The sequence below is a fragment of the Amphibalanus amphitrite genome, unplaced genomic scaffold (genome assembly GCF_019059575.1).
Source record: "Amphibalanus amphitrite isolate SeventyFive unplaced genomic scaffold, NRLGWU_Aamphi_draft 000347F_arrow, whole genome shotgun sequence".
Lineage (NCBI taxonomy): Eukaryota > Metazoa > Arthropoda > Thecostraca > Balanomorpha > Balanidae > Amphibalanus > Amphibalanus amphitrite.
In genome coordinates this window covers 110,708-122,878 of record NW_024881842.1, presented here as the reverse complement: position 1 = coordinate 122,878, position 12,171 = coordinate 110,708, and the positions used below count along the sequence as shown (strand labels likewise).

At 55.0% G+C, this 12,171-nt stretch overlaps 1 protein-coding gene across 6 annotated transcripts in view; it reads right to left on the bottom strand.

Moving 5' to 3' along the window:
• The window catches only part of LOC122389192 (ephrin type-B receptor 1-B-like), a 112,212-nt gene extending 102,761 nt beyond the window's left edge, over window positions 1-9,451 (bottom strand). For 4 of the 6 annotated variants that reach the window (XM_043380960.1, XM_043380961.1, XM_043380964.1 and 1 more), the window contains exon 1: window positions 9,251-9,451. The gene's annotated coding sequence lies outside the window, so the exon portion shown is untranslated. The remainder of the gene's footprint in view (window positions 1-9,250) is intronic. The other 2 variants (XM_043380962.1, XM_043380963.1) reach the window with 1 other exon arrangement.
• Window positions 9,452-12,171: the final 2,720 nt, after the last annotated feature.

The window sequence follows — 12,171 nt, the reverse complement described above, 5'->3', positions numbered from 1 at the left end:
TGCAGTTCCTTCGACAATAATAAAGTCTGATCATAGTTATGGTGACCCTACATGCGTCTGTAGACAGAAACACTGCTGAATTTATTTGGGAAATAATGCTGATACATGGGATCTTAACAATCCGACAGGTTGTGATTGAAATAAAAGTGGTTCAGTACAACCGATCGGCATAATAACATATCAGCTAACTATGACAAAACACAGTCATTATGAGCACCCACAGTCGGCATGCAAGCTGTCCTTTTACTCGATGAGTAATGGCACACTTATGAGGAAAAGCAGCTGCCAACACGCACGCAGCAGCACAACCAGCGTCATTAAATCAGATCAACCACCTCCCACTAGCGCCCTCCACCAGTCCCGCAGCTCGCGCACGCGTCTCCGCACCTGCACTTCGAACAACAGCTCCACTTGTTACGCGTTCCCTACTCCCGGGCCGATCCATCAGCCGGATCGCCGGCCAATATAGATGGTCGATATGGGCACCCCATTGTGGCCTGTGCATATCGCCGGCCGTTTGACGGACTGGGGGGCGCGATCGCACGCACGTTCTCGGTGCATGCCGTGCGCCAGCCGGCGTGGTAGGGTTGAACGGTATGTGGGATGCACCTCACGCGCCCCGCTCCTGCAGATCAGCTTTTCAAACCGATTATAGCCAGGGCACCGAGGATGTTAGACGGTTAGACGCTCCATTGGCAACCTCAGCAAGCATCCGTGCAGCAGCAGAAATCGGAATACACATTCAGTTCAGCATCAGCCACATGCGTTAGTCATGCTATCCGGAGTCTAATCACCTGGATGTAAATAAAACTGAAGCAAAGCAAGAGCACGTTCAAGCCTGCCCCAAGTGTCTTGTGCACGCTAGCAACGAGTTCATAACGCCAGGACTGCCGCCTGGTGCACACCCGGGGCATCATGTTACCTGGGAGAGAACAGGTAGCCTCGAGACCGACCGTGCACTGTGCGGGTGCACCACTGACCTAGCTGCGGCGGAAATCAGACACCACACCGGCACACCATGACGGCATGCAAGCCAGGTGTCGCCTTCTTGCATAACAGCTTGCAGGCCAGCGTACCAGGCTGCCACCCGACGCCAGCGCTGCCTACCGCAGCGAGGCCGTCCACCACCGGCGCTGGGTGGGTCCCCTCGGGTCCGCGCGGTCGCCGACACGACTCGACCCGAATCGATGCCGGTCAGGATCCGGTGTCAGCGTGTCCGAGACGGACCGAGCCTCGTCACGATCACCCTCCCCCCAGGACGGGAGGGGCGGCGCGCAGGGCGCGGTCGGCGCAGCTCGTTAGGAACAGTGGCTGCGGATGCCGGCTTGCCGTCGCGTCGATCGCAATCAGCAATCACTGCCGGTGGTGTCCGGCTCGGCGGGTCCGCCACCGCGCCGCAGCGGGGCGTGAGAGCGTCGGTGAGCGCCGATCGCACCGTGACAGGTCCTGTTTGTCCAGACATTCGGGAGCGGAGGCAATGGCGGCCGCCCCACTGTGGTCGGGCAAACACCGCGGGACTACGGCAGTGGGTCCTGGGGCCGCCACCACCGCCACTGCCACCACCGCCACGCTACCAATGCACGAACGGCTCACGTGTGGGGGCGATACGGCGACAGTATCCAGCCAGCTGACCGCTCGGACGATTAGCGCAAGTACACAGGTGGTAATCGATGCATCCTATATCGAGTATGAATGCCATTTTTGTCGTCAGCACTCTTGTTTGCTGCTGCCATTCGTGCTCCAAATTACCGATCTATTCGTGTGCAAGCGCGTGTAAGATTGCTACCAAAAGCGGTACGGGTGAACGCTAAACACACGTTGGAAGGCGATACGGACCGGCATTTTCCCCTGACGGTGCGCACCCGTCGCTGGCGCGAGCCCAGGCCCGGCGCGTCGGCACCCTCCATCCATCGCGTCTGACGGGCGGGCTGCAATTTTGGCCCCGTTGGCCCCATAATGGCGGTGGGATTACCCGCCCGACCGGGCACATGATACAGAAATCAATGACCGACCGTGCAGCGGCGGCCGCCAAGCGACCGACCGCTTGTTGTAGGCACAATGGACAATCGGCCCTACCGCGGCGCCATCAAAGCCGCGCGATGACTCTTCGTCGGGCCGATCGACGTTTTCGACGCGTCCGCCTCAGAAGTTTTTGTTGCCGGAGAGGAAATGAAAAAGAGTTGCCGGCCGTGGCCAGATGAAGTTGGACGGGAGTGAGCTCGGGTCGGAAACCAGAGGCGTGCTGGTGGAGGAAGTTCCGTTCCAGAATGAAGACAGCAGAACGGATGTGGTGGTTGTGAATGGAGCAAACAATGGACACAAGCCACGGCGCCTCATCGGCTCGCTCCACCACACCGTCTCACCAGCAGCGCGGTCGGCCGTCCCGCGGTGTAGTTCGCAGAGATCGTGACTGTATCGGCGATCACCTGAATTCCTCCCCAAACCACAGAGCAATGACACGACCCCAGTCCGCCTAACGAGCTGTCGAGCAGCGCGTCAGAGAGCTGTAATAACTCTCAGCTCTCGAGATCCGGTTCATGCGGTCATCTCGGTCACTCAGTTGACGCTCGATCCATCTTCGTCCAGCCACTCACTTCCCGGGTCGAGCGTTTGACTTTGTAGCCAGGTTTGCCTTTGTGAAAACTACGAGCGTGACCGCGCGACGGTTGAAGTCGAGAACGACCGGCAATTCATCAGCGCGTCCGGCCACCGCGGTCGGCTCGCTGGACGAGGAATGTTTCCAAGGCCGGCCGGGGGCCGGTCGGCTCTCTGGTGACAAAACCCGTCTGGTGCAGAACAGGGAAACGTCTGGGCACTGATCGCCGACCGATAGCCGTAGCGCAGCCGGCTCATGGAGAGCCAACTCACGGAGAACCGACTCACGGAGAGCCGACTCACAGAGAAGCGACGGGAGCGCGCCGGATATGCGAACCGAAACCGTGAACCGTGAGACCAGGCGTGATCTGGAAAACCTGCGGGTGCGGTGCGACTCTAAAGAGCAAAGGTGTTGAGAGAGCTGTGAGCTGCTTCCAGAGTCATGAAATGTCATCCAGGCGGGCCGTTCATGAGAGGTCAGCCGCCAGATAACACGAGGGATTTATCAATGTCAGTTTTCTCTAAACGGAACCCGGCCGACGGGTTCCAAGCAGGCGCCGGCCAGCACACGTGGGTCACTAGAATAGTCCACTTCACAAACGGAGCGGAAGAGCCCGCCCCTCTAATGAATTTCCAGTCTAGCGGTCCCGCTCTGTCCAATGTCCTCCCTTCCAACTTTCCTCAGTCCCACGTGTCCTTCCACGATCCATCAACCGCCCCGGATGGAACCGCTGTCCGACCACTTACAGCGGGGTCGTCCGTCGCGCTGCGATGACCGCATGACACGCGCTGACCGCTGGCCGACCACCACTCGACCGCAGTCGCCGCCCGGCGTCCACCGAACCCCTCCCGCGCGCACGACACACGGGGAACGGCGAAAAAGAAACATCGGCTTCCGTTCTGGGTAGATGACCGATGCGAGCCGCCACGGGGCGCCAGTTCAGACCACAGGACACGCGCAAGGCCCATCGGCTCCGACACCGGGACACGGCGAGACAGGTGGGACAACAGCTACTGCGTGTTTAGAAGAAACCTAACCGCAACGCACGGTTCAACGCGGAAGGGGCGGGATCGTGACCACGAGGACACGCAGCCTCTGCTCGGGCCGTTATCCGGGGGTGATACAGTGTGGTTCGGTGGCCAGAACGCGAGAGGGAGGGACGGGGAGGATCGCTGTTTTCCTGGGGTCGCCGGCAGCCAGCGTGAAATTAGACACATCCGAAGAGACAGGAGCCAAGACAGGGAAGCCTGACAGGGAGAGACGCCAGCGGCAGGGACCGGGACTGGGACTGGGAGTGGTCGGGACCGAGACTGGAGCGTGTGTTAGGGAGGGTCCCGCCCTCCTCGGCAGGCTCGACACGCGGCGCGCCCCAGCGGTGCACCCCAATCGAATTGGGGGCTGTAAAAGCGCCAGTGGCCGGCGCGGAGATTGGGACCGGACGTGTCTCCGTCCGACTGTATGGAGCCCACGACGCACCGCTGTTTATGGACCCATTAGGTCTTCCATGGAAGCCAGCCTTGGGCGCGACATTAAGACATCGGCACGGCCAGCGTGGCGGGCAATGATACACATAAAAACTTCTCGGCGACGTTTACAGCCACCGTAAAGCGAGCCGCCGCGTATGATTCAGTCGCGCGGAGCCAACAACACGTCCCGAGAAAATAAAATGCGTCTTCTTCAGCGAACGACTGGCGAGGAAATTCTATTCTCCGCCCGGCTGCTCGGCGCTACGTCGAACCGCACACGCAAGCTTGGCTCGGATCAGCGCAATCTCGGCAGCCAAATTCTATTCAGCCGATAGCCGTTTCCCAATATCGACGAGGCGAAAACCATCCGCGCATCGCAAATTGCCGCCGCATAAGCGGCTTACTCTGTGAAATTTTCATCAGGGGATTTTTCGTCTGATTGGGTGGCAGCGCGCGTTCGGGTTGAATTTCCCACGCAAACTTCGTCTCTCGTCGATGCTCCAGCGGCTGGGCGGATCAACACTTCTTGGACCCGCCCGGCGGCTCGCCCCGCCTTGCCCACACCGTCAGCGCCTTCCCTCGCGCTTCGTCGCTCGCGGCGGTGGCCGTCGACGAATTCTCGCCGAGATTGACCCCGTCCGCGGGCCGACATTACGAATCATTGCTTATTCATGGCTGGGCGCGAGGGAGGAGTCGCCGCCGGCTACCTGGCTGGGTAAACAGCGCCGGTGGAGACAGATGGACTGCGGGGGAGAGCCCACCGCAAAAACCCGGCCTCGGGCGCGGCCGGCCGGATGGGATATGGGATACCGAAGCCCTCAACGCGCACGCTGCGAGGGCAGAGCATGGAAGCCATGGAGTGGTCGCGAAATGGTTGAAGGTTATCACTAAATGTGCCGAGGTATTATCTAGCAACGTGATATTCCTTGCTGGAAATTCCTGATCGATAAATGCGAGTAGTTTGCAGCACCCCAAAATGTTAACTGTAATGTCATTAATGCCAAAGAGATTAGCAGTATACCGCGTAGCAAGCTCCCTCCAGCATCCCTGACCATGTCGCGCTGCCTCTCAGGTCAGAAAGGTCAGGGGTGGGCGCGGTGTAGCCTCGGGCGCATTGATATGCCGTCGGCGGCCGAGCTGATCAGAGGGCAGCAGAGCTGGTGAGATGAACGACCCCGCCGCGCCGAGCTCGCCAGCCACCCATAACTCGCGACCGGCTCGCGGCGGCGCCGACCTGCCCGGTAAGGCCAGCCCCCGGGGCTCGGCGAGGTCCACCACTGCTGCTGCTCTGCTGAAGGTGTCTTGCTGCTGCGGCCGAGGGGATCCTGCTGCAGCACTGGATAGGTGGAAAGGCAGTCTGTTTGCTCCTTGCAGAGCAGATTTTGCATGATGTGATTTTGGGTGCACTGTAACTGAATGTGTGCTACTGCACCCTGCCTCCCAGTACTGTGGGACAAACACCGAGTTCGCGGCGTTAAACATCGAATATTCACCACCTCCACGGCGGCGGCCACTCTCCTATGCCGGTACAAACCAGCGATTACCGTCCTTTGCGTGCCAATCTCAACACCGCGCCGCACAAGCTTCAGACGCATGCAAATCACATTCCGATCGGAGCTCGCTGCCGGCTCGAGGCGGGCTTGGGGTGGCCTCAGCCCGGCGGGGTCGGGGTGCAGGCGGCGGGGAGACACATCCCCCGGCTGGGAGCGGCCGCTCAGAGTTGCTCGTGACGCTATTACAGGCCGCTCGTGAGCCTCACCGCTGGCCGCCGCTCTGCAAACGTGCTGCTGACGCCATCCAATTAGACAGTGACGCGCTGTCCGCACTGCTGGGAGACAGCAGTCACCGGACGCCACCGACACGGGTGGGTATCTGGGTCCGGGGATCGGGCGGCCATGCGCGCTCCCCGCCCGCCCGTCTGTCCGCCGCCCGGCCTCCCGCCCGCGGCGGAGCGGCCCGCCCGGGGTGCTAGGAACAGCGGTCCGCCGGTGACCAGATGTTGGTGCGATGACCAGTAGGTGGGCCCGCTGCTGCCTCGTGAAATGAGAACATGATTCTGGGTCTTCCAGACTCGTAGCACGGTCCTGGTTGTTTCCAGTTGGTCAGGGTGCCAAGCGCTGATGGATCTATGAGCTTCTCTGTCAAAGAAGCAGAGCTAATGCTGCACAATGAACATTAATATGTCCCTTCTGAGCTAGCATAAATACTAGCTCTATTGCCTTTGCTGTTGCTTCAGCTCTCATCTCCGTGGCTGTTGACCCTTTGTCACGTTGAAACGGTCCAAGCCAATACAGAACATCTGACCCACACAAGTTTGATCAATACGCCAGCCATGAATACTTCAACAACAGGCCAGCTATGGCTCTGTTTAATACAGTAATGGATCCGGCGCTGACATAGTGGGGCACGCGTCAGGGGGCACTTTATAGCCCGGCGGCCCCATAACCCATGAGGCGAGCCGGAAAGTTTTCAGCTGCTTCAGACTTGGCCGCTATCGGAGTGTTTGATTTCTGCGGGGTTCCGCACACGGTCGGTTCGATAGAGCACCAGGGAGGGCTCCGGCGGTGCGTCCGCCACGCGACCTCGTCCAAACTGCCTGACGGCGGAGCGACGAACCGATAGACCAGAACCGGGGCCGCGTGTGTCGATCGGCCGGCTCGACGACCTGTCCCCCGGGCAATTGCAGGTTGGCCAGGACGATGACACAGAATGCTAGTTAGGCCGTCGACAGTCGAGCAGTTGAGTGTGATTTATTGGTTACGGGAACTCTAAACGGCAGTTGAAAGAAGGAATCTAACGACCGGTTTGTGTGAGCTGAAGTTGTGCCAAAGTTCCTAAGTGGATACCCACATGAAAGGATGCTACTGACGACTTTTACAATCGATAGATCAATGGTTTATTTTTGCGTAAAGAAAGAGATCAAACGTTTGAATCGTGCGTGGTGACGGCCAGTTTCACTTGCTAGCAAGAAATATACACGTGACGCATGTAGATCATTTCGTGATCGGGATTTATGCTTAAAATTCCTCTGAAACGCAAAAGCTTCTCGCACTTCTGTCCTCTAGAAGCCCATCAATTCTGAAGTAATAAGGGTCCAAGGATTAAAGTTGTCACGAAACTTTGTCCACAGAAACTCGCAATTATACAGAGGTCATTAGTTTTACCGAGGCAAGACATTTGCTTACTAAAGCGCTAAGCTGTTTCCAAGTATTAATTATATCTAATCGAACAGACTATATCCTTTTAGAGGGAAACGAATAAATAAAGCCATCTTCAACAATCGTCAACGTCTTCAGGTCGTCGCGCTTACCAACATTATTGTCTTTACGGTTGTCCTCTTATCACTATACTCATCCTGCCTTGAACTAGCCCAATATCTCGTCTCGCTCTCTCGTCTCGTCTCGCCTCCTGTCAATTTCGGCTCGTATCACCCTTCTCTAGCTCGGGTTACCCTATCCCGCGATCCGGCCGATCCCCACCTGGCGCGGAGCCGATCAAAGGCTGTGTGTCAGCGCCTGCTAACTCGACCCCGCTTCACTGGCCGCGCCGGAGAGGGCTGGTAAACTCGGCCGCTCGTCCCTCGTGGGTCCTCCCCACTCCCCTGCGTCCCTCCGGTCGGCCCCGTCCCGACCCCAGCCGCTCGTCCCAGGCCGATCGGCGGGCTCGGACGGTGTCAGATACCATGGCGGCGCGATGGTCGGTCGGCCCCTCACACCGACTGAAAGGACCGGGCGGCAGGGGGCGGCTTTTGGGCGGCCGTGGGGACGGAGGGGAGGGTAGGAGAGTGGGAAGAGCGGAGGAGAGGGAGAGGACTGTTTGTCCGCTACAGCAGCAGCGGCTAGGCCCACCGTTTAGTAAGGATACTGCTAACCACTGTCCACGTGGGGTGAGGCAGAACACTCGGCATTAGCTGCCGGTCAGTGTCACAGCCATGGACATCAGCTTTTGAATACCTTTTGTTGAGAATTACTCCTAAATAGCACAGCCAACCGACGTTAATGAAACACCTATCGCAGCAAGCGTCAGGCGTGGCACAACCCAGCATGGTCTCCTGTGTGCAGCGTCCAGCGTTTGACATCCGCACCGCAGTGGTTCCCAGTTCAGGGACACCCACTGATGGCATCTTACGGCGGTCAGACTCTGCTAAAAAACAGCCCGGGGCCCAACTCCGCAGCCTCCCGACAACTCTGGGGGTGCCTGATGGGCTGCCGGCTGAGCTGCTGAGTCGCGTGCCTTCCTGTTTGCTCGCAAGCTGGCCTATATGCTGGTCAGTTTGATTTTTTTGGACGAACTGCTGGTCTGGTTACGATCGTCATTATATTCGGATTGTATGCACATTCTGATTGAAACTGATAGTTTTCCTCTAGCTGGTTGGTCTGCTGGCCAAGCCGCTGACTTTTCTACTGGTCTGTCCGATAGTATAACTGTTGTCTGCCTGTCAGTCTTTCAACTGCTGGCGTTGGAGATGAGGCCCGTCTCCTCTAACTCAATTTGACTTGGATATGACACACGGCGGCACGGCGTCATGCTGCGGCGTGACCGACCGATCATGCATCAATGGATCCGCTCTTACTGGGTATGTTAACTGCTGCTGAGCGGTTTCACCTCGCCCTGACATCACAAAGCGTGTCAATTTCCTGGCCACCGAACCACACTGGTCTCCCGTCAAATTGGCCACTTGTGGCGGCAACGGTGCCGTGGCGCAAGTGCCATAACTGCACTCGCTTGCATGTAAATTGCAGAAACAGAGGAAGAAAATTCCGTGGAAGTGAAGCTAAACGCTTCTGCGGGCGTTGGCCCGCCTGCAAAAGACGTGTAAGGAACTGGAGTGACAGGAATTGAAGACGTTGAAAGATGACATGGGTGTGAAATTCTAGCGAGTTTTGATTTGATTTATAGCAGCTGAGTGGGGAGTACGTGAGCTGGCCGTGGCGCAGCGGATTGGTCAGAAAGTGGCCTCTTCAGGGCAGCAATGCCGGCTCAGCGACTTGGGAAGAGCTCACGCCACCAACACATTGACTCCATTAGAAGTGGTCACGCAACGTCCAAATGATCGATCGAAACTCGGGGGTCATATTTTCCAGAAAGCCAGCCTTCAGAGAAGTCAGTGATCTTATAAATAGAAACTTTCATGCATTTCAGCGGGGACATGGTAAGGAAAATCTGCACGAAAAAATGTGAAACTTACTTGGAAAGGTAACCATAAGCAGCTGCACTCCAAAGTTCGGTATGTCGTACGGCACCGCGCTCACTGTGACTCACACTGGTCTGACCCCTCGCTGTAGATCACCGCTGCCGTTCGACCCAGTTCACTCTGCGCGCCGGTCGTCGCGACACACACCCCACGGTTCGGCACCCCTCCCGTCACCACGCGCTCCCGAGGCGGACTGGCGGCCGGCCGGCGCCGAACCATCTGCCGCTTCCTACCTGGTCACGTGGGCGCCGTCGACCAATGGGAGCGCCGGCCGCCGCGCGCCGCCGGCCCTGCTGGCGTGAAGGAACGCCGGCGAGCAGTCGGGCTGCGAGGCGAATTCCAGCGGGCACACAGGCGGGATTCGGGTCGAACCCGCCTCGGCCGGGGGTGGCCGCACAGGGCCACCGGTGCCAGGGTGTTTAAACTGTGGAGACTGGGCGCCAGAGCTGAATGTCACGGTCGAAAGAGTCGATTTGGTCCCAGTGCAGCCGAGTGCCGCCGCTCAGCCTCGGGCAGCGCCCGCAGCCGCCTGGCAGGTTCGCGATACTGTGCCGCAATGCTTTAATATCGGGGAAATGCAGCGGCTCACAATAGCGTAGCACCAAACCACGGTTACAGAATTACCGGTCATTGACATCGCAATGGGCTGGGTTTGGAAGGGTGGGAAGTGAACATATGGAGCTGGTGGGGATGACAGTGGGTTCGTTCATGTTAGGTTCATGTTGGTCTGTCATGGACATATGGACTTCGGCCATTGATTGAGAAGTATTGCGCTTACTTACGAGCCATTTAGCAATGCTTAGTTTGATTTATCTTGTATTAATTACATGTACGTTATTTTGTTACCTAGTTATTGATAATAGTTACCTGTAATGTGTTTGTATTTTCTCATTTGCATATTTGCATTCAACAATGATTTGATGACAATGATTTTATTTAATTATCCACTTAGTTGCTTTTTATCAGTATGTCATATGTTTGTTTTCTGCTACACCGATTATATATGTGTTGTTACATTGTCAGCCGATTATTTACCATGTTAGGCATGTTGCCAGCCTTCAGCTATTATCCAACACTCAACTGGTGTCTGAATGTCACAGCCTGGTTTTTGATTAATATCATTGCTATAGTGCAGCAGATAAACCTGTATTTACTACCCTGCTCCTCCCTTGAGCCAGTTTCTATATCTGACTTAATTGGGAAACCTACCCTCCGTGGAGCACTCAATCACTGTACATCACATCACAGTCACTCCCTACAATGCTACACACTCACAATTCAGCAACACCAAACAACACACAAACACCAAACCACACACAAAGACATAATACACAACTGCAGCATATCACAGTGGAAAAAATTAGGTAGAATTACACTCATTACTGCTTTGACTCTCCTTCTAATTGCAGGGATAGAACCAAACCCAGGGCCAGTACTGCACGATGACAAAATCAAAATCTGTCATGTCAATATCAACAGTATAACGGCACCTGGAAAACTAGATGAACTCACTTTCTTCACGAGCTTGAACAATATTGATGTGCTTATGCTGACAGAAACAAAACTCAGTGACACAGTGCATCCCAGCCTTTATGAAATACCACACTTCCAAGCACCATTGTTAAATAACAGAACTAGACATGGGGGAGGAACAGCTACATACATTCGACAAAATATTTCAGCCACCAGAATCCCTGAGCTTGAGCTAGATGGAGAAGAATGGGTCTGGACAATGGTAAAGAGCAATGGACATAAAATACTGACATGCTGCCTCTATCTGCCTCCAAACCTCTCCTCTGAACGTCTTAAAGATTTCACGGACAGGCTAGCTGATAGCATAATCTCTGCACAGCTCTTTTCACCATCATCAATAATACTACTTGGTGACTTTAACTCTGGAAACATATACCTAAATCAGGTGCTTACAGCAAACAGTGGCATAACTCTCTTTGACATAAGACTTGCAGAAACATTTGACACACTTGGATTGACACAATTAATCAACCAACCTACCAGAGTAACAGCTCAAGTGGCCAATCTAAGAGACTTGATAGTAACCAATGACACACAGCTTATATCAGATTTCGGCATACTTCCACCATTCTCAACCCTTGATCATTACCCAGTTTTTGCCACTTTGAACATTCCAGCCCCCCAAAAAACATCAAAAAATGCAGTCACCATCTGGGATTATGACAAGCTAGATGCTGACAAAATGACAGAACAACTAATTAACACCAATTGGGATACATTGCTGGAAGGTGACATTAATACTGCTACTGAAAAGTTCACATCTGCAATATTAGAAGCAGCCTCTATAGCCATTCCTACTAAAACAGTGCACTTCAGCAGCAAAGATAAACCATGGATGACCAACCATTTAAAAAATAGCATGAGGAAAAGGGACAGACTTTTTAGACTTGCACAAAAACGACAGACAACCTTGGACTGGGACCTATGGAGACAGCAGAGGAATTATGTAACCTTTATAAACAAACAACAACGAAAACTTTACATCCAAACAACAGCCGACAAACTATTGAACCTGAAGCACAATCCATTTAAGTACCACAAGACATTGAAGACTCTGACAGGAAACAGACACAGAGCAAGGATTCCACCTCTGGACAATACTGACGGAAACACAGTAACTGACGAGCAACAAAAAGCTGACCTTTTGAATAACTTCTTTGCCTCTCAAACACAACTTGACAACACCCCAATGTTACCAGACCCAGAACCGAACACAAATCCAACATTGGTACCAACGTTAAGTAACATTATTGTGGAAAAAGAAGAAGTCCTTAAACTCCTCAATACATTAGATATGCATAAATCCACTGGTCCTGACAAACTGCCTGCCAGAATACTAAAGCTGTCTGCTATCTTAATATACGAACCTCTCACTAAGTTGT